The sequence below is a fragment of the Pelodiscus sinensis genome, chromosome 2 (assembly GCF_052426305.1).
Source record: "Pelodiscus sinensis isolate ZL-2025 chromosome 2, ASM5242630v1, whole genome shotgun sequence".
NCBI lineage: Eukaryota > Metazoa > Chordata > Testudines > Trionychidae > Pelodiscus > Pelodiscus sinensis.
The window spans coordinates 22,957,004-22,984,971 of record NC_143053.1 but is presented as its reverse complement, the minus strand read 5'-3'; the positions used below and the strand labels follow the sequence as shown (position 1 = coordinate 22,984,971).

The 27,968-nt window shown below is 43.8% G+C and overlaps 1 long non-coding RNA gene across 2 annotated transcripts in view; it reads left to right on the top strand.

Moving 5' to 3' along the window:
* The window catches only part of LOC102445388 (uncharacterized), a 105,135-nt gene that overhangs the window by 32,761 nt on the left and 44,406 nt on the right, over positions 1–27,968 (top strand). The window contains exons 2-3 of one of the 2 annotated variants that reach the window (XR_003087009.3): positions 14,802–14,901; positions 16,812–16,931. This is a non-coding gene — a long non-coding RNA (uncharacterized LOC102445388). The remainder of the gene's footprint in view (positions 1–14,801; positions 14,902–16,811; positions 16,932–27,968) is intronic. The other variant, XR_332998.5, reaches the window with a different exon arrangement.

Sequence of the window (27,968 nt, the reverse complement as noted above, 5' to 3'; positions counted from 1 at the left end):
CCTCAGAACCTTGTATTCTTTATCATATTTATCCTCACACCCTGTGAGTTCAAGAAGTTTTATTACCCCCATTTTAAAGGCAACTGAAGCTGAGACAGACTGTGATTTGCCTAAGCTCACAGTGGAATTCTATGGCTGACTAAAGATTTGAACTCAGATTTTCCAAGCCTAATATTTTATTCACTGGGCTATCTTCTCTTTCCTTATGGCATGTCTGATCTAGTGTAATGGCAGGAGACATAAACCTTGGCCTGGACTACACTACAAAGTTCAATGGATGGAAGTAACCTTGCTTCAACCTATTTGTGCATGTGCCTATCCTCAAATTTTTCTCTGGATGATATAATCATCCCATTACAGTGATGCAGTAAATCCATCTCCATGAACAGTGTGAAGCTGTAGTCACAACTATTGAGGTCAACACAGTGCTCATGCAAACATTGAAGGACTTGTGTTTATCCTAACAGTCCTTCAGCAGCTGTCCCACAGTTTCCCATTCCCTGAGACAGGCTGGCCACAACTGTAAACTTCACTGTCCAGGGGCCACAGTGACCATAAGCCCCCACCCCCGTAGATCACCTTGGAGAAACCTGAGACAGATGGCTGTTCTCTTTCTGGGCTTCAGCTGTATCAAGAATTAAATCTGGGAAAACAGCACTGTCCTCAGCCATTCCAGGCTGACAGGCACCTTCTGCAGACAAAGGACTGGGAAGAAACCCTTCTCCCACAGGCATGCTGCTGCCACACACTGACAGATAACTAGAGACAGTCTCTCCTTTGTCCCAGCACCCCTGGCTGATCTCAGACACACACCTGGTAATTGAGACAGCTTCTTTCACTGACACGCTGCCGCTCCCAGCAGTTAAACTGTCAGTCTCCACACACAGAGGCTGCTCACACTGAACTCCCTCTCACAAATCACGTTCAGCTTGTGCAGGTTCAGATTCACAAGCTTCACTAGCCAACAACTCATCTCCCTCAAGAACTCAATATTTTTCCTCAGTTAGGACCTCACCCTGGCTAGTCAGTCCAGACTGCTCTAGAGAAACACTTCCCTGATCACTGTGTTCTCCCTGCCCTGTTTCTGATTCCAGCCTCACCTCTGAGACATCAGGCAGGCAGACAGAAACCCCCTTCACCGACACACAGATATCTCCCTCAGAGAAACTCTCCTCTTGGTCACAGTAGGGCTGTCTAGGCACAGTCAACTGCCCAGAGTCATGCACCCTTTCACCAATCTCCCGGTTAGCTACAGGTAACATAGAAGATTTACACTCATACATGTTCTAGGGCTAGGTTGAGATATCAGCCCGATTACACACATCTGCCATGCCGTAATCACACCACATACCCACACAGTTATACACTGAACTCCTACAAGGATACAGTCTCTGCTGTTCTTCCATTCTCATGATCTGGAGTTTTCTGGGGTGTTGAATAGTGATTGGAGCATTAGCGGGAGCAGGGTGGTTAGTCAGTGACGCTGGAGTGCGCAGCTGCATAGTTTTTGCCATTTCAGCTATGGCCTTTGCTTTAGCACATGTCATCTATGCTTTTGCTTCTGCTTGCCTCACCTCAGCCACTACTGCTTGCCTTACCTGTGCCTCTACTTCTGCTAGCTTAGCCTTGATGCGCTTCTCCTCCATCTGTAGGAGAAACTTCATCTCTTCCTTAGTTAGAGGTCTGCCTGACTTATGGGCATTCTCCCACAAAGAAGACAGCAATAAGAGAGAAGTACGGTTGCCCTCCACTGCTCCTGCCCTCTCAAGGTTACTTCCCCCTGGACTCACAGGGGACATGCTCCTGCCTTCCCTCCTCAGGGTGTGAACTTTCCCTGAAGATGGACATCTTGCCCTGATCTGAGGCTGTTTCTGCCTTGGGGTATTGCTTAGGAAGGGTTGGTTGCTCTAGGACTACTTTGCCCAACCACAAAAGCATGTGCTGGGCTGTTTCCTTGTCCTATTCTAGCCTAGCTATCCAGTTGCCCTGAAAGTTAGAAGAAGAAAAAACTGTCTGGACTGTCTGGCTTTAGGTTAACCTTCTGCATGCCTCCGTCACAAGACTCAATGGGACTCAAAGGAAGGGGATGTTCTCTGTCCAGGGACTGAGGGTATGTCTATACTGCCTAACAAATCATTGTGGCAGTGAGTCTCAGAGCCTGTGTCACTTGACTTGGGCTCACAGAGTTTATGCTGTGGGGCTAAAAAGAGCTGTGTAACTGCTCCTGCTCAGACAGGAGGCTGGGATGGGTCACGGCTCCAGCCCAAATGGGGAAAATCTACGTTGCCACTTTTAGCCCTGTAGCGTGAGCCTTGGGTGCCCAAATCAATTGACCCAGGCTCCCAGGATTGTGGCTGTAGGGTTTTCTACTCAGCATAGATTTGCCCTGAGAGAGGTAGGACAAGACCTTCTGGGGGCTGCAGCCCATGCCAGCCGTAAGAATTGCTTAGTTTTGTGTTTGTGTTTGTGTTTGTTTGAAAGATAAATTGTGCACTAAGGCAAGAGCCTGAAATGGATCTGGGCAAGATACTAGCTCCTTTCTGGGTCAGTACAATAGCTCACCAGAATAAAGCATCCTTAAGGCAAGAGTAGAACCAGAACTTCCTGGAAGGTGATGCCAAAAAGCCAACATTTGAAGTAGCAAGGTGAAAGATTATGCTAGAGGGTCTGATCTCCATGCCAAGGTAATTCTGTTGCTCCCTCTCTGGTGTGGCAGTAGGGTCTGCCAACTATATCAGAGATCCACTTGGGTAAACCAGAGTTCAACTCAAAAGCCACCAAGTCTTCCCCCAACTTTGTTTGCATTGTAGGCATCTCCCTGGAAGGCTGGACTCACTCTCAGGCTATGTCTAGATGACGGGGATTTTCCGGGATACTGGAGGTTTCCTGGAAAAACCCTGTAGTGTCCAGGGAACACATCTGCTCTTCCGCTTTCTTTTTTCAGAAGAGCAGATGTGCTCTTTCGGAAGCCCTGTCTTTCTCCTCCCACGAGGAAGAAGGGCTCTTCCAAAAGAGTTTTTTTTCCCCAAAATTTGGCCCAGTGTAGATGGGCCAAATTTCAGAAAAGCATCTTCTAAAAAAAACGATTGGAGAAAGATACGCAAATTGCAGAGAGCAATTTTCGTACCTTTTTCCGATAAAGCCCCGCAGTGTAGACATAGCCTCACTTAGGGTACATCTATACTGAAACACTGAGTTGGAGAAAAAATGCTCTATTTCAAAATAAGTGCTGTGTAGACGCTCTCTGTTTCAAAATAAGCTATTTTGAAATAAGAGACACAATTGACCTAGCTCAGTTTGAGTAGCTTATTTTGAGTTGAGCGCTGGAGTGTAGATGCACTCTGAGATAAAAAGGAAGGAGGAAGGTCAGTTCCCACCCTTTCCTAGTCTCTAAAGATGAGCTTGTAAAATTAAAGCAAATATCCATAATAGTCTTCATCCTTGTCCCCCTAAGAACTACTGTCACCTTCTTCTAAATCCTGTCCAGCCCTCTCACATCGTTAGACAAATTAGCTGCTTTTATCCAGGTTATCCCTGTCCAGTCGTACCTTGCTGTAGCCTATACATTCCAGCAGTCTCAGGAACTGTAACTCCCTGCACTCCTCAGGCAGGGCTCAGCTGGGGCTTAAGCCCATCTTAAAGGACTCAGTTATCATAGAATCATAGAGCTGGAAGAGACCTCAGGAGGTCATCAAGTCCAGCCCCCTGCCCAAGGTAGGACCAATTCCAAATAAATCAACCCAGCCAGGGCTTTGTCAAGCCGAGATTTAAAAACCTCTAGGGATGGAGATTCCACCACCTCCCTAGGTAACCCATTCCAGTGCTTCACCACCCTCCTAGTGAAATAGTTTTTCCTAATTTCCAACCTAGACCTCCCCCACTGTAACTTGAGACCATTGCTCCTTGTTCTGCCATCCATCACTATTGTGAACAGCCTTTCTCCATCCTCTTTGGAACCTCCCTTCAGGAAGTTGAAGGCTGCTATAAAATCCCCCCTCACTCTTCTCTTTTGCAGACTAAACAAACCCAAATCCCTCAGTCTCTCCTCGTAGGTCATGTGCTCCAGCCCCCTAATCATTTTGGTCGACCTTCACCGGACCCTCTCCAGTGAGTCCACATCCTTTCTATGGTGGAGGGCCCAGAACTGGACACAGTACTGCAGAAGGCGTCCGGCGAGGGGGAGTCAGTGGGGAACGGCACAGCAAGTGGCGAACCCTCCACCGCTTTGCAGGGAGGCGGGGGAAGCCCCGCACAACTGCCAGCAACAGGCCAGCTGGGGAAATCGTGTTATTCCGGGAACAGTTGTGTAATTCAAAAAACTTTCCCTAAAAAAAAAAAATTGTGCTATCGCAAAAACGTGTTAAGCGGGCACGTATTAAATGAGGAATTACTGTGTAGGACTCTACACTTGTCCTTGTTGAATCTCATCAGATTTCTTTTGGCCCAATCCTCTAATCTGTCTAGGTCACTCTGGACCCTATCCCTGCCCTCCAGCGTATCTACCTCTCCCCCTAGCTTAGTGTCACCTGCAAACTTGCTGAGGGTGCAATCCATCCCCTCATCCAGGTCATAGCTTGTAAATATCCTGGCACGAACACTCACTAAGTTGAGTCTTGCTCACATTGTGCAATATTATTACTCCCAGAAGTGTCAGCCCAGCAACCGTGATTTACCAATTGTACTTTGATGCTTCTGTGATTATTTCACTGTTTTACTTTTGGCATCTAATTCAATCACGTAGCAAACTCCCTAGTAAGGGGGCATGGGTCAAAAAGCTTAACTCTCTTAAGGAAGAAAACGAAAACAAACAATAAAGCAACAATGCTGTGTGAACCAGTGGCAGTGTAGGCAGCTACATTATGTAATCCAATTAAATATGTAACATTCCAACTTCCCTTTTCTTCCATTTCCCTTTATCTTTTCCCCTGCTGCTCACCTCACATTCTATATTAACTCAGACTAAGCCTCTGCCAAGTTTTTTTTCCTAGTTTGAAGTTTCTTGTTTGTTTGATCTCCACTTCCCCTACTAATCATTTGATCTCTCTGGCCAAGCCTGTGTGCCATCAAATCCCCACATTGAAGTGGTTATACTCTTGCGCACACAGAGAATATCTAATGACACACTATACTTAGAATCAGCCAGTCTGTGCGCTAACATGGCCAGTGCTACCACCTGTGGTAGCAAGAGTGGGGATAGTTTCATAAATTCCCCTAGTCATGCCCGAAAAGACTCACCCCAGCTTTTTTTGTGTTCTGGTCTATTTGAAGGTAGGTACAGCCTGCACTGAAAATGTCTCAAGACAAATGTGAGCATCAAGGCAAACAAATACAGTTTTTGAAATAAGGTCCAGTTTTCTTTGTGAGTGTGAGGGTAATTCATCACTGGAACAACTTACCCGGCACAGTAGTGGATTCTGCCTTGTATAGCTCACCCCGAAGCTATTGGCTTGCTGCTGGCAGGGCCATCCCTAGGGCAGACCCAGACTCCTTCCCCAGGCTTCCCCACTCTTTCCCCCAAGCTCCTATCTCTGCTCTGCTCCTGCCCTGCCCACATTCTGCCCATTCTCCCAAGCCCCTACATCTCTCCTCTTGAGGGATGCCAGGAGCTGGTGAGGCAGAGCAGAGTGGGGCTGATAGCACTGCTGCCAGCCCCTGGTCCACCCAGGCCCCTCATCCCCCCCAAGACAGAGTGGAGTGCTGCTGGCCCCCACACTGCTAAGCCACATATCCCTCTGAGACAGGGACGGGGTGGAAAGGAGTAGGAGTGGTGGGGCTGCTGGTCCCAGGTCCTGGGGCCTCCTGAAGCATTGGGCCAAAACACAGGGCCCAGGTCAACCACCGTGAATGATCTTATGGATGGGACAGTTCTGGCTGCAGGAATCAGTCGGTGGCATTCTGTGTTATGCAGGACACCAGTCTAGATGATTATAAACCTCCCTTCTGCCTTAAAATCTATGAACTGTTCATAGAGTCCTAGTCTCCAGTGAGGCACTTTCTCAGTGCTGTGACAGACACAGCAGATCAATGGCCGTGCAAAGAAAATAACCCAGATTTCCTGGGGTTCTCCCAATCCCGGGTCCTGTCCACTCGCTCAGCAGTTCTCAAAGTTTTGGTTGGAACCCCAAAGCGGGTCACAATCCCATTTTACGTGGTCACCAAGGCTGGGGCCCAGGGCCAAAGCTTGAACTCCACAGCCAGGGGCCAAAGCTGGAGCACTTTACCCCTGAGTGGCAGGGCTCTGATTACAGGCCCTCTGCCTGGGGCTGAAGCCTTTGGGCTTCAGTATTGTCCTCTCTTCAGCCCCCATCCAGGGCAGTAGTATTGGACTTCGGCTATTATCACATACTAGAATTACCCGCGTTGCCGGGTCCTTCGGGCAGGGGTCTGGCAGTATATGTGGGGTGTGTGTGCAGGAGTCAGGGCAGGGATTTGGGAATGTGGGGAAGCACAGAGCAGGAGGCTGGGGGGCTTGGGGATTGCAGGAGTCAGGGTGGAGGGCTTGAGGAGGGACTCAGGGCAGGGGTCTAAGGATGTGGGGGTGTGATAGTGAGGGTTGGAATGAGGAGGGGTTCAGGATGGAGGGGGGGGCCATCCAGAGTGGTTTTCTCTCCACCCCCTCCCCCAGCCACCAGGGCCTTCTCTCCCCTCCCCCCAGCCTCTTGGCTAGCAGGGACCTCCCTTCTCCTTAGCCCAGCTCCCCCCGTCCTCCGCAGCCAAGCCAGTAGGGGCCTTGTCTCCTCCCTAGCTGCCCTGGCCAGTACAGGCCTTCTGTCTTCCCCCAACCCCTCCCCCATCCCCAGATGTCAGAGGCCTTCTGTCTCCCTCCAGCTCCCTCCCAGCCAACAGAGGTCTTTAGTCTCCTCCTAGCCCTCTCCCCTGCCACCTGGCAAGGGCTTTCTCTCTCCCCCCACCTCCACCTGGCCATCAGGGGCCTTTCTACCCAGTCTGGTAGGGCTTCTTCCTCCCCTCCTTCTGGCACAGTGGCCAAGGGTTGGGAGGAAAGGTTTGGGGCTGGGCTGCTACTTACCTAGTCTGGTGGCAGGCAAGATGGAAAGCCCCAGCTGGCTACTGTTGTGATGGTACAGCTGCCCTCAGTAGTCACTCTGCAGTACAGCTCTCCCCTGCGCTCCCAGGGTTTGTCTAGACTACAGGGTTTTTTTGAAAAAAAGTGGCCTTTTTTCAAAAAAACTTTACCTGTGTCTAGACTGCTGCCGCATTCTTTCAAAAGTAAATCGAAAGAACGTGGCAGTTTTTTCAACCGCGGAAAACCTCATTTTATGAGGAAGAACGCCTGTTTTTGAAAGTGCTCTTTCGAAAAAAGGCGCTATGTAATGCAAACTACTTTTTCGAAAGAGAGCATCCAGACTGCCTGGGTACTCTTTTCCAAAAAACCGGCTTGATTTTTCAAAAGTATTGGTTGTAGTCTAGATGCTCTTTTTCAAAAGAGGCTTGCAGTCTAGACGTAGCCCCGGTGGCCACTCTCAGCATTGCATCCCTCCTTCCTGTCCCCCCTCCCTTTCTGTGTTATGGTAAACAGTCTCACTTCCCGTTTTCCTGGCACAACCAAATCCCCTTGCTTTAACCAAGGATAAGCAGAGGCTGCATGTCACATCTGGTGGTCCTAGTTCTTACCGTTTAGGAGAAGTTCTTGAACAGACAGACTCACGGACAGACACACAGACAGATGCAAATTTCCAAAATATATAGCCAGATGACTACAATACCAGAGGTCCCAGACTTTTTTCTGCTGTTCAGTAGGCCGTTCCCAGTAGAGTCAATATTTTCTTGCTACATCCTTCCCCATCTTCTGACATCCTGTTCCATCACAATAAGCACAGTGACACAGTTGAAAACGATTTCTGTTTTGTCTGTTAAATCCCTTCACGTAAATTAACTCTGCAATGTAGCTAATCCAAAAACAACAACAATTTTGTGGAAGCAGCATCAGAAGAGACAAAACAAGTCTAACACATCAACTCTGCTGATCATTGCCAGGCCAGGAAGCTTATGTTTCTTTTCCAATCAATAACAGCATTTCAAATGTAAATATGTCAAACTTATTTCAAACTAATTAAAATAATAAAACATGTCTACTTAAAAGCTCAGAGCAATCTTTTCTTTTGGTTTGAGTCTAGCATAAAAAGGTTGAGAGTGCTTTTTGTTACAATAATTTATTTTTTTTCCTGAAGGAAAACAGGAATTCAGCATCTGGTTTTCAGTGAGGTCTTGCTCTTTCCTATTTTTTCCAGCTGTGTTGGCTCTTTGTTTCGAGGGCTCCTCATTCAACCATCCCAGAAGAAGAACTCATTCATGCTGATTGGATGCCCCTTGGCCACCTTCCCATTTTGGAGACAGGAAGAAGGAACGGATACCGCACAAGAACTTTCTCATATGGAACTGAACTGTCTCCTCTGCTTGTAGGCATGGAGGGGTTGAAATGCGTACAAACATCTATCATAAAGGACAGCAGTGTCTATTCCGGGGTCCCAAACTCCTGGCTCATGAGCCAGCCACAACTGGAGTGATTGCGCAATCCAGCCCAAAGACTCCCATCGGGCCTGGGGGGAGACTGTCCGTTACCCAGCCTCAAACTCTCCCTTTTCGGCCATCACCCCACTCTCTGCCCCATAGCATCCCACCCACTGAGGACGCGGCTTCGGGACAATGGCAGGAAGGGGCATGGCTTGGGGAACAGGAACGGACAGGCTTCCTCCTGGCACACAGGGAGTTCTGGGCCGTATTGTGCAATCGCTCTGGCTGGGGCTGGCCTATGGGCTGGGAGATTAAGACCCCTGGTCTATTCTCTCTGAAAATGTGGAGACCTCTCAAAGTCCCTACCCATGTTTATAGCTCTGTGTTCTTTTGGAGTCGGAGCCCGGCAGAGGCAGGTGAAGCTGTGGAAATGGAGAGGCAGTGTTGTCTAGTGCAGGGATTCTCAAACTTAATTACCTAGTGACCCATCTTCTGACAAGAAAAATTACTACAGAACCCCAGGAGGGATGCATCAGTTAACTTGAAGCAGTCACCTAGGAAAAGAACCTGTTATCTGGGATGAGTGCATGTTGCATCCCAATACAAAAACTTATAATTGTAGCAATTGTTCGAATGGCCTTTCCAAAAGTGACAAAGAAGTTGCAGGATCTTTCAGCCAACTAGCATGCACTTAAAAATGGTCTGTGCATGTGGCCTCATTAAACCAACCCAGAAACAATTTTCCACATGGGTTGGATGTCCCTTGGCCTTCCTCCCATGCTGACTACACAGGTTTCCAATAGTTACAGTTTTATTAACTCAAACCACTCAGGGTATGTCTACACTACCCCGCTAGTTTGAACTAGCGGGGTAATGTAGGCATACCGCACTTGCAAATGAAGCCCAGGATTTGAATTTCCCAGGCTTCATTTGCATAAGCCGGGCGCCGCCATTTTTAAATCTCGGCTAGTTCGAACCCTGTGCCGCGCGGCTACACGCGGCACGAACTAGGTAGTTCGAACTAGGCTTCCTAGTTCGAACTACCGTTACTCCTCGTGGAATGAGGAGTAACGGTAGTTCGAACTAGGAAGCCTAGTTCGAACTACCTAGTTCGTGCCTAGTGTAGCCACGCGGCACGGGGTTCGAACGAGTGGGGATTTAAAAATGGCGGCGCCCCGCAAATGCAAATGAAGCCCGGGAAATTCAAATCCCGGGCTTCATTTGCAATTGCGGTATGCCTACATTACCCTGCTAGTTCGAACTAGCGGGGTAGTGTAGACATACCCCCCCTTTTCAGAGCAAATACACTAATCTGATTGATGATCATCTCCATGTCAAGTGTCAAAAGGCATCCATTTTCACTGTGGCTGCATTTTTAAAAAGGGAGGGGGAGGAAGAGCTGTTGGTTCTTTTGTTTTTTATATATAGTAAGTACGTTTTATCCTTCATCTCTCATAACCTTTGTGTGATAGAGTGCTGATAGCTACCTGGTGAGCCAGCACTCTGATTGCTTAGGTGTCAGTCAGCTCCTCTGGAGAAATCTGATTGGAGATTTTCTTCCACTATTTGATCTGAGGAAGTGGGTCTGGCCCACGAAAGCTCATCTCCTATTAAACCATCTTGTTAGTCTTTAAAGTGCTACATAGTTCTGTTTTTTGTTTCTGATTGGGGATGCGCAGTTAGCTGGTTGATCAGGCTGGGAGGCTGAATGGGCCAATTAGGTTATCCGCTGAGGGGTAGAAGATCACAGGGAGGAAGCAGGAGATGGTAAGAATGAAAAAGTAAGTAACCAGGACTAGCTGAGATCTCAAGGAAGGAAACCTCATCTCTCCCTGGCCCTTTGGGAAGGGGCTGTAGGTAGACAAGTACTGTAAATAATATTCCTGCCTGGGACTATACTGGTGTTGTTGATGGGAACATAAATAAATTACATGGACTATGCCTGAGAGGCTCCTGGGGCATGTGTTACACTATAAAACAGCAAAAGCCCTTTTCCTCACACCTTAAAAATGAAAGGACCATCGCGGTTTAAAACTTTTGAAGTTTATTTTAAAACTGCTATTCTTTTTTAAAAAATTACAAGTTTGATGAATAAAAATAAAACATATACTGACTTTTTAATAAAGATCACTACATAAATCAATACAAGAACATGAAGAGCACATAATATGGGTTTACGGCTCCAGCCAGTCTTTCTGAATGTGTATAAATTACACTGAGAAAACAGAAACTTTGTTTCTAATCGTCATATCATAAAAAATGAACTCGAGAGTTTGTAGCCTGGAACACAAAGCTCGCTTGGCATGCTGCTGTGGAATAGCTTGTTTCAGGATGGTGTTCATCACCTACCTCCTACTTCAGACTTTTGGCACAGATGAGTTTGCAATTCTATCAGAAAGTGTTATGTGATTAAAGAGGTCTTTTTGAGGGGAAATATTGGCTATAATTCTTAGAAGCAAGACCAGGTGCTTATCTTAACTGGATGTCTTTTGTTTAGAGACTCAACTGATGTTAAAAATTTGGGATCGCTTTTATTATAGCAGGATAATATAACACATGCAACATTGTATAGATTCTGTATTACATATTTTATTTACTCGTCAGACTTAAATTGCTCTGAGTATTGTTTTAGCTTCAGTGTGACGGTTCATGCAATCATCGTGACCATTTTAATTATAGATTGCATTTTCTAGATCATATTTAACTTAGTTTAAAAAGTTTACTTTAGGCTGAATCCTTTGGCTCTCGAAATTGATTATTTTTTAAATATTTGGAAAAAAGATTTTCAATTTTATTTTTATTTCCTAAACTAGAAGATTTTGTAACTCAGGTCCTTAACTCAATTATTTTTTGTTTTTCTTCATTTAAATCATTATTCTGGGGTGGGGCTTGAGATGAGGGGTTTAATGCAGACTTCCCTGGGGAGAGACGATCAGCCTTCTCTCATCTCAGCGGCTTGGGGCTAAGGGAGAAGCCCCTCTTCATGGCCATTGCAGTTCCAGAGGGCACAGCTGGGGGAGAGGTACATGTCCCCCAGCTGGGACAGATCCAGGTTTGTCTGCCCCTGTATACTCCAGGAAGAGTGAGGAATGCAGCAAACTGTGTGCTTTCCCCTTGCTCCCATACACATAGGGGAAGAAGGCTGAAGTCCCCTCCCTAAAGGGTGCCTGTGGGGTGTGGACTTGGATATGGGGTAGTCCTGGACCCAGGAGGGGACATGTCCCCAGCAAACCCCTTTTAGCTGCCTCGTGATTCTTTTCTGTATGGATTTATGCATTCCTGTATGAATTATGGAGGAGAGGAAAGCTTCAACCCTTCTCCTCCACAGCCAGACCCTTATCTTGCTTCAAGTTATGATGATAGGAAGCTGCATACCAAATTTGGTGATCCTATCTCTTGCCATTTATGAGGAGCTCTTGAACAAATAGATGGACGCACAGACAGACAAACAGACAGACTTGCTTGCTCGCTCACAGATAGACAAACTCTCTCAAATATCTGGTAGATGAAAAAGTTAGAAAGCTGAGGGACATTTTGAAAAGTGAGAGTTACAGAATTACTTTTCCTTTTGTCACTAACCTTTTCTACAGTAGGAGGAATGGGAAAAGGAGTACAAATGTGGAAGAACCTGTAGATTAGACATTCTACTATATTCATTGGCAAAAAATGAGAAAGACGAGACGTCAAGAAAAATACAACAATCAAAGCCAAAGTGTTTATTAGCCTGGCATTTAGCAAAGTACAAAGTCAGCTCTTCTCACAGGAACAATTACATTTCTTAAAATGACAGTCCCACTCTCTCTCACACTCTGAAGAGGAAATAATATCTGCAATATGACATTTATATAATGATGTATATGCTGTATTTTTCTACTCTCTCAAAAGGCTAGAGAGTGAAAGTCTGAGTCTTCAGCCTGATAAGGCACTTGCTTGGGATGCAGAAGATCCCATTGACTCGGACAGAGCAGATCAGGGGCAAAGGGGCCTCCATGGGCTGGATGCAGCCTACCAAGCGGGTTGATCTGGCCTGTGGCCACCCTCCTGCTTCCCCATCCCCAGGCCCATCAGACCTGAGGATGGGGGAACGCCTGAAGTCTCCTCCCACTGTCAGGGGTGCACAGCATCAGAGGGAACCATGTGCCCCTGACAGGGCAGGGTGGGGGAGACAGAAACAATGTCTGCTCCCCTACGCCCAGGCCTTTCCCAGTGGCTGAGAGGTGTGGGGAGGGGAGGTGAAGCATGGGGAGGAGACAGCCTCCTTTTGACCCCTCTCCTGATGCTTCTTTCTTTCCTTCCTTCCTCCCTCTCTCCCCATTGGCCTGTGGGAGGAGGGAGCACGCAAAGTCTCCTCACAGCGCAAGAGGCATGTGGTGCCCAGAGGGAACTGTTAGCTGTTGAAAACAGCCAGTGGTTCTCTATAGGCGCCGGGCACCCCTGGCAGTGTGGGGGACAAAAACTTCATGTGCTCCCCCACTCCCAGGCCAATCAGGGTCTGTGGGTGAGGGAGCACTCGAAGTCTCCTGGCCCCATCCCTCCTGCCTGAGGCCCCACTCCTTCCAGGGTGGCCGACGACCACTTCCAAAATTCGCAGTGCCCCCCCAAAAAATGATTGCCCACCCCTGCAATAGATGCTTGGCTATTCTGGAGTAGGTGGGGTTTTCATTTCCCCCTCGTCCCCCAGACACAGATTGAAATTTCTGATGATGAACCAAAGCAAACCGCAAAACCTCAATTTTATGCAAAGTGGAATTCTTGGGTTGTGATGAGCCCTACCCATACCATTATGACACTTAAAGAATGGGGAAAAATATGAGACTTTCTTGTAAAATTGTATCTAGGAAATTAAAATTCATTCCTGAGCCTCCCAAATGGTGTCTTGTACTCAGCAATTGTGCTCTTCAGTGGTTACAAATGGATGTTTAGGATTGAATGGTTCAGAACTGTAGAATATGCAAACCAGCCCTCTCCCATGCTGGAGGCTCCTTCGCAGCGTTTGTGGTCTTTGGCATCTGAACAAAGTGGAGAGGTTCAGCCCTTCGCATAAACGCTAGATAATAAGAAACAGTCCAATACCTGATGGACATAGCATCTTGAAGAACAGATTTGTGAATGAGTGAGTGGATTGCTGCTCTAATTTCTACTGAGTGATAACATGAAGCAGACAGTTTAACTTTTACCTCCTTGGGTGCCTACAGAAGCGAGTCTGTCCAGAGGAAGGAGAGTTCTGTCTTTCCAGACTTCTGTCCCTTTCCTTGCCCCCCTTTAAGCCTCTTTATGAGTTTCCAATTCTGTGGCAATGAAGGAATTGGGTCAGGGGCTCATCAGGGAAGCCAACCAAGCCTTTGTGAATTTGCCCTCTCACTGTCAATCCTGAGCTGAGAAAGCACAAGAAGCTGGTGTTCTGAAGCTGTATTAACTTTTGCAGGGTTAGCTCTGTAGCACCATTTTAATAGGGGGGAATCCAAGGTAACTGTGGCAGGAGCACTCCAGGTAGAATGGCTCCACTGGAGACTAGAGAAAGAGGGGCATTTGATGCCAGTGCTACTGAAAGAGAAGGAAGAAGAAATCAGAAGAGCATGAAAATCCCAGGGAAAAGAGTGGAGGATGAGAGGACATGTTCATGGCTGAGAAGGATGCATGAGACTAGTGTCTTTTCTGCATCTGCCGCCTCAAGGAGGAGTTGTCCTTTTTAAATTTATTCTAATCAATCACTTTGACTAAACAGGAGAGTTGTTTTTGTGTTTGAACAAGAGGGCTGCGTCTAGACTGGCATGATTTCGTGCAAATACTTTTAATGGAAAATTTTTCTGTTAAAAGTATTTGCGCAAGAGAGCGTCTATACTGGCATGTGCCTTTGCGCAAAAGATTTGCTTTTGCGCAAAAGCATCCATTCCAGTGTAGACGCTCTCTTGCACAAGAAAGCTCTGATGGCCATTTTAGCCATCGGGCTTTCTTGTGCAAGAAATTAACTTGGCAATACTTGCCAAGAATACTTGTGCAAGAGGGCTTATCCCTGAGCTGGAGCATCGGAGTATTTGCGCAAGAACCACTGATTTTGTACAGTACAAAGTCAGTGTTCTCAAGTAAATGGTCGTGGCCAGTGTAAACAGGTGGCAAGATTTTGAGCAAAAGCAGCCACTTTTGCACAAAATCTTGCCAGTCTAGATGCACCCAAGGTGAAAACTGTGTAACTCTTGATTTAGTCTGAGAACCACTCATCCAGCCTACTTCTGCAAATTAAACACCACACATGGACTAATCTGTATAAAGGGTTCTCGACCTTTTCTTTTTTGCTCAGTCACCCCCTAACTTTATTTTTTTGCTTGCAGCTCCCCAACTCCTTACAAAATGGGACTTTCCAATGCAATCCAAGTTTATCATCTTCACAGAACAGAGCAGTGAACTGAAGAAAACACCTGAAAATTAACTGTAAGTGATATTCTATGAAAGGGAAAATAAACACATCTATAAAAATATATTGATTAGGGCTGCCAATCACAATATTGCAAGCTCAAAACAAATTAACTCAATGAAAAAAACATTATGACAGGGAAGCGCCAAGTCCATCCCAACCAGCAGGAGCAGTCTAATATAATAACTTCATTCATATCAAGGGACGGAGTGGGGAGGGGGGCGGGGGACTGTTGCGTTACTCACATCAGTATAGTTAAAATGGCAAAAAATGTCTAGTATTGACAAGTCCTTAGAGAATCTTCCTGCTGGTAAAGACAGCAAATGGCACAATGGGAAATACTTAGAAAATGTATCATTTGGGGAGTGTAAAATAATGCAGCTTGTCTCTTTGAGCAGAGCGTATCCCCATGACGTAGCTCATCTATCTCTGTACCATACGTTTTTATTCTTCATTTCTGAGAGCTGTCGCTAGCTGTATGAAATGTAGCTCTCTTTATTGCAGTTTCAGATCACAGAAACACTGCCATGAATCACAGCTGTAACATCTGGAATCACTGCCAGAAAACTCTGCTAATAGACCCCCTAGAAACCTCTCCTGGGATGGGTCGGTGACCACAAAGAATGGGATAAGCATAGATGGGGCAGAGGTTTTCCCCTGTCACTTTGGCACTTCCTGTAGTTTGTGAACACACCAAACCTCAGCACACTATGGGCCTGCTCCCTATGGAAGTCAATGGTAAAAGTCTCACTGTCTTCAATAGCGCAGGATCAGGGCCTATGTCACTTGAGCAGTATGTCACTTCACAGCGCTGTTTATCCAAAGTTTTCATTGGTGGGACCTGAAAGAATGGATCATAGTGCTTATTTTGGCATCAGAATAGGGGGCCTGGCTAGAGGGACCGATCCCAAATAGTTTCCCTTGTGAGTGCTCAACATTGCTATAAACAAACAAACAATCAAACAAACAGGTCACTTTTTATGTTCTTAAATATGGACATTAGAGCCTAAGTATATGAAAATTAATCTTCATGTTCCTAAAGTACACTAAAACTTTTAATACTCTTCATCAGCTTGGAGGGGTCTAAAATTTCATCACCCTATTAGCAGATCCTCCTAACTCTTCCCAGACCAGACAGCCTTTTCAAGGAATACAGTGTTAATGGCCACCGTATTGATTACTATTCACAGAGGAAAACCAGAAGCAGGTGTTAATCTAATAAAATGATAATTTACTGCCACAAATTAACTGTGGGGTTATCATAGTTCATAACAGTCAATTATACAAATAAATCTGGAAACATTCACTTTCCTAGAGGGCACATTTGTTATCTCTTATATTGTTAGTACTGAATAATAAAATAAATATATTAAAACAGTCATATAGGGTACATCTACACTGCGGTGCTATTTCGGGATACTTCTGGTATCCCAAAACAGCTATTTCACGACTTTTAAATGAGCCCATAATTTCAAAATAGCTTTCAAAATAATGGACTCATTATTCCAACATCCTGGTAAACCTCGTTCCAAGAGGATTAAGGGATGTTTCAGAATAGCACTCTGTTTCGAAATACTCTCAAAATAAGCTACACAATTTGCATAGCTCAAATTGCATAGCTTATTTTGAGCTACGGGTGCAGTGTAGACCCACCCCTAGTGACAAATTCACAGAACTTTCCAAATAGTTTATCCCATATACTTTAAAATCAACCATTTTCATCACTGTTTGGTCACAATACTATGAACTGGGACAAAACATTTTAAAAAACAAAGTTTGAGAAATTGTTCTGTCCTGTTTCTGGCCACTAAGAATAGAACTATTTCACTATTTCAGAATGTGCACCGCATGATTCCTTGAGATATTTTGACAGCACAGAGTAGCAGGAAGTGAACTGTAATATGGTTTATTGTTCGTGTTATGGTAGAATCTAGAGGCTTCAAAATGTGGTACATGGATCAGATGCAATCTCCTGGATGCCTTGCATATAACATGGAAGTATGGTTTGTTGAAACTACAAGTTCCAGCAGGAGGGGAGGATGCTCAGGTAAAGACTTCCTATTGCATTTATTAGCATTTGGAATAGTTCTGAACGCCATCTCTTGAAAATTAGACAGACAATCAAAGCTCTAGAACTATTGCAGGGAACAACTCTATGCTAACAGTGGTCTTCCAACTCCAGTGTCTCTCTCTTTTATTATTTCTAGTTAAGAATTTATGGGAGAATGTATGACATTTATTTATAGGTTTTTCTCTTTTCCTCAGAATTTGGTGTTATTTGAGCTTTTAAAATATTAACTGAAGGTTTGAGTTCAGATTTTGAATCCTAATTTTACCTACCATGTTCCACAATTATCTAGTCTTGTACAAGTTGAACCTTAATCTATCTTTAGATTAAGGTTCAACTTGTACAATCTTCCGGAATAAAGCCCTTGAAAGTAGGAATAAGAGATCCTCCGGAAACGGGCTTTATTCCGGAGGATCGCGCCAGTCTAGACGCCCTTTTTCCGGCTTTCCCCAAGCTAGAAAAAAAGCGGCGGACATGTTTATTTAAATCTGTGGGGGATATTTAAATCCCCCGCGGATTTCCCTATGCTGACTTACCTGCTTTGCATCCCTTTTCCGGAATTTGGGGCCAATCTAGACGTAGCCCAGGGGTCTAGCCAAAATAGGCATTGCTCTTTAAACATGGATTTTCCCCTTTGTTTCTGCAGTCTGGAAAAATAGATTAAGAGTCCGGCCAAAGCAGGTATTATCTTTTTGGATGTATAAATATGTTCTTTCCCTTCCTTCTTGCAGCCTAGAAAGATAGATAAGTGTGCAGCTGCTCTTCTAAGTTGTGTCTTTTACTTACCCTCATTGGCTCTGTATAAAAAATTTTCAGGGTTAGTTTTCTTGTAATCTCTGTAATCTGCTGATTCGGAAAGTTTGTAATGTAGAAAAGTATTGATTTAATTAGAAATTCTGTAAATAGTGATTAATGGTGGGTATAATAATATTCGTCATCTGCCCATAAATATTCATTGTATGGGAGCGAACATACTAAATAAGGTTTATGGGAAAGTATGTTTGATCTGAGGAAGTGGGTCTGGCCCACGAAAGCTCATCATCTAATAAACCATCTTGTTAGTCTTTAAAGTGCTACATTGTCCTGCATTTTGCTTCTATGGGAAAGTAGAAATAGATGTGTTAATTAACATACTAAAATAGATAAAAGGGTGTAATTGTTGCCAAATTGTTGCCATTCAGAACGTTGCGTTGTGGGTCTGAGGTTACTGTGCGTAGGCAATAAAGTAGTTCCATTTACTCCATCTGCTCCTTGGTCACCTGTTTCTTCTCTAACACAACCCTATTTCAGTGTCCCTGAAGTACTGTAGAACCCAATAAAGTCTGAGATGGATGGAACACCCCACTATGGACACTTGAGTTTGTTTCCCATCATGAATGGATCCCCTGAGCCCATTCCACAAATGATTCAACAGTTAGTTATAAACCACAGTCACTCTCTGTGTCCCAGCTGTAAGAGCACCAATCTGTGTATCTGAATCACAACCAAGCAATTCTGGAAAACCACCAAAAACATGACCTTTAATAGTGGACCTAGCATTGCTTTCACATATTTTCTTCATTTTCTTTGTATTTACCCTTGCTTAAGATGATGCAAGAAAACAAGTCTATGAAAAATATAAATCATTAACTAAAGCTTTAGCAGAATTTATCTCAATATATTCTGGAACGCTGCTGTTAATATTTCTTTACTTTTGATGCTAACTGGGTGGCCAGCCATTTACTAACAAGGAAGCAAAATATTGGATTTAGTTATTAAACTAAGGAATTTGGGGCCTAAATAGTCTAGCTGAATTAGTTTTTAAAGAGCTACTTGGGCATTAACTTGTAGTGATTCTAACTCAATGATAGAAGAACAGTTCATTACCAAATGGAATGTACTCATAGGTTATCAATACATGTTTTGAAAGGGCAAGCAAGGAGAAAGGAAAGGTTTATTATACTGTGACAGGTCGGAAAGACATGAGCACTTAATAGTGAAACTGTCCTGTCAGTCCCCAAACAATGATGCTGTGATGAGGTCACAGAAGACTCCTTGGGGTGCCTCCTGGAGTGTTGACAAAGCTACTGCCACTCACCTTCCTCCTCTCTGGGGCTTCTCATTGCCTGGTCCTTCTGGGCTAGCTCCCTTAGTTTCCCCCAGCCAAGGCACCAAGCTGCGATTACTGCCCCCTGCCCCTCTCTGAAGCAATGCAGACACTGAAACTCTTCAGGTCTAAGGAAAGTGCAGTTTAGGGCCCAGCTTCCTGGGATCCCACTCCCCACATGGGTGAGAACCCCAAAGGAATCTTTTAGGCAGGCCCCCTTTGGCAATGAAAGGGGGAATTGTACACACTGATTGTTCCCCCAGGTAACAATGATTTACCCTGGGCGTGATAGAAAATAAAAGTGATTTTATTAAATACAAGTAGTAGGATTTAAGCGGTAATAAGTGAGAACAGGCAGAGCAAAGTAGATTATAAACTCAAAACAACAGAAAATGCTTAGCTAACTCTAACACTGAAACCTCAGTAAACAAACTTATTACAAACTCACCCTAAAACTGTTTCTTTTCCAGCTAAGCCTTCCAAACCAGTGCTGTTCTTCCCCTGGAGTCTTTGGCTCCTTCCTTTGAGTGTGCCAGCCAAAGACAAAACACTCTTACTTTCCTGTTGTTTTTAAAGATTCCCTTTGCATGGGAAGTCACCTGGCCCTTCCCTACCAACCACTGCTAAGACTTAAGGACAAAAGGCTTTTTGCATATGATTGCCCAGACACTGAGTCATCCCAAAAGTGGAATCACCCTTGATGGCTTTCCATTTACACATTTAAAATCATAAAGCATTTCATAATCCACAGGTCTAACTTTACACACAAGAACAATACATACACCAAAATAAGATAAACAGATCCAACGGATTAAGAGATTAAAATTGATAGGTTACATGAAGCTATTTGTTGAAAGCATCTTTGGGTTATGTATATTTGTGTCGATACTTTCAAAAAAGCCTCTTTCGAAAAAGAGCATCTAGACTACAACTAGTACTTTTGAAAAAGCAAGCCGCTTTTTTGAAAGAGAACACCCAGGCAGTCTGGATGCTTTCTTTTTAAAAAGCAGTTTGCATTACATAGCGCCTTTTTTCGAAAGAGCACTTTTGGAAAAAAAGCATTCTTCCTCCTAAAACGAGGTTATCCACGGTCGAAAAAACTGCCGCGTTCTTTCGATTTACTTTCAAAAGAATGCGGCAGCAGTCTAGACGCAGGGGAAGTTTTTTAGAAAAAAAGGCTACTTTTTTTTTTAAAAAAAAACCCCTGTAGTCTAGACACACCCCTACTGTGATTAGAGATACAGAGACAGAGCTGTATTGCCCAAGAGATCAGCTTTGAGTGGTGTTGGGTTAGCAATCGGGTCAGTACTCGGTGCCGGGCTAATGAAAGGTGACCTTTATTCAGGGAGCAAAGAGCAGCAGAACTGTGTTTAGTCCATCCTGATCGCAGAAGTTACCCTCAAGGGAAATGAACTTGCTAAGCTGGAAGCCCAGATGCAGATCACTGTGAAAGTGAGAAGTGGGGACAGATGTCCCTGCCAGAAGGTCTGTGTGCTCAAGTCTGGTTTAACCTGTCTTCCCTGCTGTTAAAAGATAGAGCCGAGTCAGGCTCCATTAGAAGTCTTTTGTTTCTTGTGAAATCTTTTGTTGTGGGACAGTGTTTCTGCCCTATTTGTCCTCTCCCAGTTCTGGTTTGCCAAGCCACTCATCTCTCTTCAACCAGATCCCTAACTCCAGACTCGCTTCATGTGTAATGCTCACAGTAAGTGAGTCAAAATACAGGACTATGTAGCACTTTAAAGACTAACAAGATGGTTTATTAGATGATGAGTTTTTGTGGGCCAGACCCACTTCCTCAGATCAAATAGTGGAAGAAAATAGTCACAGCCATATATACCAAAGGATACAATTTAAAAAAATGAACACATATGAAAAGGACAAATCACATTTCAGAACAGAAGGGTGATGCAAGGGGGGGGGGAGGAAAGGAAGGTGAATGCCAGTGAGTTAATGATATTAGAGGTGGGGAAGGGTAGATGTCTGTGAGTTAATAGTATTAGAGGTGATAATTGGGGAAGCTATCTTTGTAATGGGTAAGATAGTTGGAGTCTTTGTTAAGTCCCCTGCGGAGAGTGTCGAATTTTAGCATGAATGCCAGTTCAGAGGATTCCCTTTCAAGTGCAGATTTGAATGTCTTCTGAAGTAGGATGCAGGTTAGCAGGTCATTCAGACAGTGTCCTTTCTGGTTGAAATGACAAGCAACTGTTTTTTCTTTGTGATCCTGTCTAATGTCTGTTTTGTGGGCATTGATTCTTTGGCGGAGTGTCTGAGACGTTTGTCCAATGTACATAGCAGACGGACACTTTCGGCACATGATAGCATAGATTATATTTCTGGAGGCGCAGGAATATGTATTCTTGATCTTATAACTCACTTGGTTAGGCCCAATAATGGTGTCAGCAGAGTGAATATGTGGACAAAGCTGGCAGTGGGGTTTGTTGCAAGGGAAAGTACCAGGGTTGGTATTAGTGTGGTATGTCCTGTGGTTGTTGGTAAGAATCATCTTGAGGTTAGGTGGTTGTCTATAGGAGACTATGGGTCTGTCTCCCAGAGCTTCTTGGAGTTTAGTATCCTGTTCCAGTATAGGTTGTAATCTATTGATAGGTTGTAATCTATCTTCTGTTGCCTAGCCTCATTGCCAACACTTCCACTGCTTACGGGGCTGTTAGAAGACACTTAGGGGAAAATTAAAGCTAAATAACATCACAGAACACTGAGAGCCAGGACTGGTGCTTGCAAACAAAATTTATGGGACCGCGGGAAACTTGGCAACAACCATGATAAGCGGATATCAAGCTAACTAAAATCATGCTGGACAATGGATATTGCCAGGCCAGAGATGCCGGACTAGAGAGGTTCTACCTGTACTGGTACACTAAAGTCAGTTCAATTACATTATAGTAAACTGAGGAAAGTGACAGGAGAATGAAGCCCAAAGACATCAATGGGAGCAATGGGTTTTCTTGAGTTCTGGCCCACTTCAGTGGAAATATCTGCAGTAATAAAAATATTAAGATGTGTTTGTTGATTTCTGTGTTTTAATGAGATAATTTAATAAGATATGTGTTTAATTTGGAAAGAGTTAACTTTCATTTCCTTTTAATTAGTTTATTGTTCTCTCTAGCTGGGGATGTTTTTGAACTATGATAGTGTATGTGTCTACTCATTTCAGGAATCTTTCTTAAAGAAATTCATAGAATCACAGAATACTAGAAGGCTGTGTCTACATTGGCACCCTTTTCCGGAAAAGGGATGCTAATGAGACAAGTCAGAATTGCAAATGCCGTGGGGGATTTAAGTATCCCCCGCGGCATTTGCATGAACATGGCTGCCGCTTTTTTCTGGCTCGGGGCTTTGCCAGAGAAAAGCGCCACTCTAGACAGGATCTTTCGGAAAATAAAGCCTTGTCCGGAAGATCCCTTATTCCGAGGCAAATCCGAGGCTTTATTTTCCGGAAAAGGCTTTATTTTCCAAAAGATCCCGTCTAGACTGGCGCTTTTCTCCGGCAAAGCCCCGAGCCGGAAAAAAGCGGCAGCCATGTTCATGCAAATGCCGCGGGGGATATTTAAATCGGCATTTGCAATTCCGACTTGTCTCATTAGTGTCCCTTTTCCGGAAAAGGGTACCAATGTAGACACAGCCGAACTGAAAGGGACGTCAAGAGGTCATCTAATCCAGTCCCCTGCCCTCACGGCAGGACCAAGCACTGTCTAGATCATCCCTGACAAATGTGCATCCAACTTGCTCTTAAATATCTCCAGTGATGGGAGATTCCACAGTCTCTCTAGGGAATTTATTCCAGTGTTTAACCACCCTAATGGTTAGGAAGTTTTTCCTAATATCCAACATAAACCTCCCTTTCTTCAATTTAAGCTCCTTGCTTGTTGTCCAATCTTCAGAGGCCAAGCAGAACAATTTTTCTCCCTCCTCCTTGTAACACCCTTTAGACACTTGAAAACCTCTATCATGTCTTCTCTCAGTCTTCTCTTTTCTAAACTAAATAAGCTCAATTATTTCAGTTTTCCCTCATAAGTCATGTTTTCTAGGCCTTTCTTAATTTTTGTTGCTCTTCTCTGGACCTTCTCCACTTTTTCCACATCTTTCTTGAAATGTGATGCCCAGAACTGGACACAATACTCCAATTGAGGCCTAATCAACACAGGGCAGAGTGGAAGAATGACTTCTCATGTCTTGCTCACAACACTCCTATTAATGTATCCCAGAATCATGTTTGCTTTTTTTGCAACAGTGTCACACTGTTGACTCATATTTAGCTTGTGGTCCACCATGACCTCTAGAACCCTTTCTGCAGTACTCCTTCCTAGAAGTCGCTTCCCATTCAGTATGTGTGAAACGGATGGTTCCTTCCTAAGTGGAGTACTTTGCTTTCGTCCTTATTAAACTTCATCCTGTTTATCTAAGACCATTTCTCTAGTTTGTCCAGATCATTTTGAATTATGACCCTATCCTCCAAAGCAGTTGCAACCCCTCCCAGCTTGGTATTTTTGGCAAACTTAATGATCATACTCTCTATGCCATCATCTAAATCATTGATGAAGATATGGAACAGAACCAGTCCCAAAACTGATCCCTGTGGAACCCCACTTGTTATGTCCTACCAGCATGATTGTGAACAATTAATAACTACTCTCTGAGAATGGTTATCCAGCCAGTTATGCGCCCACTTTTTAGTAGCCCCATTTAGATTTTATTTCCTTACTTTATTGATAAGAATTTCATGCGAGACCCTATCATATACCTTACTAAAGTCTAGGTATACCACGTCCACTGCTGCTCCCTTACCCACAAGATGTGTTATCCTGTTAAAGAAAGCTATCAGATTGGTTTGACGTGATTTTCTTTACCACTCCATGCTGGCTGTTTCCTGTCACCTTATTATCTTCCAGATGTTTGCAGATGAATTTCTTAATGACTTGCTCCATTATCTTCCCTGGCACAGACGTTAAACAGACTGGTCTGTAGTTTCCTGAGTTGTTCTTATTTCCCTTTTTATACTGGGCACTATATTTGCCTTTTCCTTTCTTCTGGAATCTCTCCTGACTTCCATGATTTTTTAAAGATATTAGCTAAAGGCTGAAATACCTTCTCTCTAAGCTTCTTGAGTATTCTAGAATGCATTTCATCACTGTCTCCTAAATTCTGAATGCTCAACAGCATTGGATTGCACCATTAATGCAAAAAGAGTGTGCCATCTAGTATCTGAATCTGTCTATGGGGAACCAGAAAAACAATACCAGTTTTGTCTCTGCCAGTGATTGGGATATGACTTGAGCCAAGTCATCTTTCTTCATGGGACATTGTAAGACTTAATTAATGTTTGCAAAGTAACTTGAGAGCCTTGGATGAAAGGCGCCATGTACAGTAAGCGAAAATTATTATTACTAAAGACATGTGATCTTGCCAGTGTAAGGTGACATGACATGACAAATGCAAATAACCAACAGACTGTCCCTCACCCACCAAGGTACTATTGCACAGTTACATCGGTTTGTTTTAGTCTTAGGTCAGTTTAACCTAAATCTGCACTATGTCCTGTGATTTTGTTGTTGTTGGTTTTTTTTTTTTTTTAGGCTAGTCAGTTGTCCACGTCTAAGCAGAGTAGCTAGGGAAATCTGTAAGCACCACCTCTTGTGCCACAAAGTGGCGAGGGAAAGGATTTTCTCCCATTAATGAGGAAGATTTTCTAGCATTTTCCATTCTCAAATCACATATATGTGTCTAACAATAGCATCTCTCATATGAGGAGCTCTGAGTGCTTAACAAATATTAATCAACTCAAACTAATCCGAGTTAGGCAGGCACATTAAATGGTATTATCCCCATTTCATGGAGAAGACTACTAGCATAGGATGGTGAAAGAATTTACCCAATATCACACAGCTAGTCAATGGAAGAACTAAGAATAGAAACCCAGAGAGATGCCAGGCTCCCAACCCTCCACTGCACCATTTTGTAGCTTCTGCAGCTAGATGAGCAGCTCCAATGTACAGATGCTTCTCTGGCTTCCAGGTTTTTCAACCTGAAGGAACTTTTTTTCAAGGCTGGAGGATGTCAACTGGCTCAAGTTACACATTGTCTTTCTGCATCAGTGTCAGTGGGCTACTCTTACATGAACATGACCTGGTGTGCCGATCATGCCACTAAGCTAGCCTGCCTTCCCTCTGGGGTGCCCCACCACCCTGCTCTGCTAGGCCAGAAGATCTGGTCTCTCCCAGCCCAGACACAGAGTTGAAGCAACAGCTCCCCTGCAGAGTATTACAGACACTGGACCAACTCAGCTCGGAGGCAGGGCTCAGCTATAAGGCCTAGGCAGCATCCAGGAACACAAACCTCAAAAGGCACCAGAACCCAAATAAATTCATCTTACACTGCATAAAACTTTTAGACAGATAAAGTTCACAAGATTTCACTCTCTTTATGAATGAAAGAGAGATATGCATAGTTGCAACTCTCCCTCCCACCCCCGGTAACAATTATTTACACTGAATTTGATAATAAACAAAAGTGTATGTATTAAGTATATAAATTAGGATTTAAGTGATTGCAAGTAAAAACAGACAAAGTGAGTAAAACAGACAAAAACAGTAAGTGAGTTACTAAGCCAAAATAAACAAAACGTTCCAACTAAGCCTAATACACTAAGGGTATGTCTACACCGCACTGTTATTTAATAATAACTGATGTTATTCTGAAATAACATAGTACAGGTCTACACTACAAACTTTTATTTAGAAATAATGTTGAGCTGGAGGACTTCTTACTCCAACTCATGGTAACCCTCATTCCATGAGGAGTAAGGGAAGTCGAAAGAAGACTGTTCTTCCTTTGACTTCCTGCTGTGTAGACAACACCAAAAGGTGAATTAAGCTATTTTGACAAGCTATGCAGTTGACGTAGCTGAAGATGCATAGCTTAATTTGACTGTAGCTCTGCTGTGCCGGTGTATCCTAAGAAATTTGTTACATGCAAATTCTTATGCTAACTTTAATTCTAATAATCTTTTTCACAAGGTAGGCATCCTCCTTACTTGGGCCCAATCCTTTCCCCTTAGATACTATTAGCAGCCATCTTGGGTGGTAAATGGAGGTCTCCTGGTGCTTGGTCACTCCTCTCTGGTTTGGTTTCTTACCTTTATATCCATTTTGTTGAGAGCAGGAATTATTTGTGTTTAATTTAAACTTTTTTCACCTTGAGTGGAGAAGTACAAAATCCAAAATGGGTTCCAGCATTAAGTAGCCTGGCCACATCTCTTTTTTGTAGAACCAACTACAGCTTGGGTTTATGGGGGAAAAGCTCTTAATAGATCATTGATCTATTATGTTTTTGGTGCTTTACTAATGGCACTCATTGGCCCATTCTGAATTATAAACAGATTCATGCTTCATATTTCTAACTTTGCATACAAGAATGATACATGCACAGAAATAGCACATACACATTCAGCAGATTGGAACTTTAAAAATGACATGTCACATGATGCATTTTATCTAAAGCACCTTTGAGTTATGCATATTCATATTCATAAACTAATTTGTATAAAACATGGGAGAAATAAAGCATTATCCCCATTTCACAGAGGAGAATACTAGCATAGCATGGTGAAGGAATTTACTCAATATCACATAGCTAGTCAAAGCAAGAGGTAAAAATAGAAATCCAGAGATTTGCCCAATTCCCATCCCTAGCTTCATCCTATCTACTACACCATTCTGCACCTAGATGAGCAGCCCCATGTGTACAGATGCCTCTATGGCTTCCAGGTATTTCATCTTGAAGTAACCTTTTTTCCAGGCTGAGGGAAGTGAACCAGCTCCAGTTACACAATGAGTAATTTATCTTTCTGCATCACTGTCAGTGGGCTACTCCTACATGACCATGTAGTGACCGAGCTGAAGGTGTCATTCTCTACTCCATCTGCTGAGCAGAGAATCACTATTTGATTCTTCTTTTTCATATGACTAAGATGCTGTGTTTTGTTTTTTTCTTTGGGGGAGGATGTTTGTTTTGTTGTTGTTTGACATGAAACAGGCACTTATGGTTCAGAGGAGTAAGGGATGAAGAATGGTAGGGTTGTCAGTCACCTTATCAAGGAAAAGTCATCGCACCACAATGCCTCAATGTCCCATCATGGCACAACACAACATTGCATGACATTATGTGGGGTCCCAAAGATGTATCTGTAAACTTGGAACCAAATCATGGCCACTCCAACCTGGGCACAATGGAAGATGGAAGTTTGTTCTAGAAGTTCCTTCCTTCTCCTAACTTCTTTGATGGTCACCTGCACTCTTTGACTTTGATTCTTTGGTTTCCCAGTGCTGTGTTTTCCACAGAGAAATAATGGCTCCGATGTGTCCTCCTCCTCCTCCTCCTCCTCATCAAACTTGGAACTGGTGAGGTTTACCCATTACTAGTTAAATTGCAGTGTGTGTATGTGTGTGTGTATCTATCTTCTACTCTATTGCCTAAAATTCACCTAGAATACATTCACTTAGCTATTTCTGCTTTAAAACTTCTTCATTAATAGTTAATGGCACATGAAACCATTTACCAGGCTGTGGTATTGTTTGCATTAACATGATGGTTTATAGTTAATTGCAATGCTGTCATTTTCAGTGGGCAACCTTTGGATAGCTTCCTGTGGCTGGTTTTATATTGAGTGTGTGGGAAAGTTAGAGGAAACTATTGAAGAAAAATAAGCTCGGTTCAAAATATAGGCTATCGGAGTAAAGTTTACTTCTAATCTTTCAACCATAACTTATAGACTCAAATCATAAAGACAGCTGTCTGATGCATAGCTATGCCGGAGGTTACTAACACTTACTAGAAAAATAGATTACATATGTATTTACTTCCCTATGTGAAGTCCAAGTTGAAGTGCTGTGCTGCTCTGGTGAGTATCAAAGAGT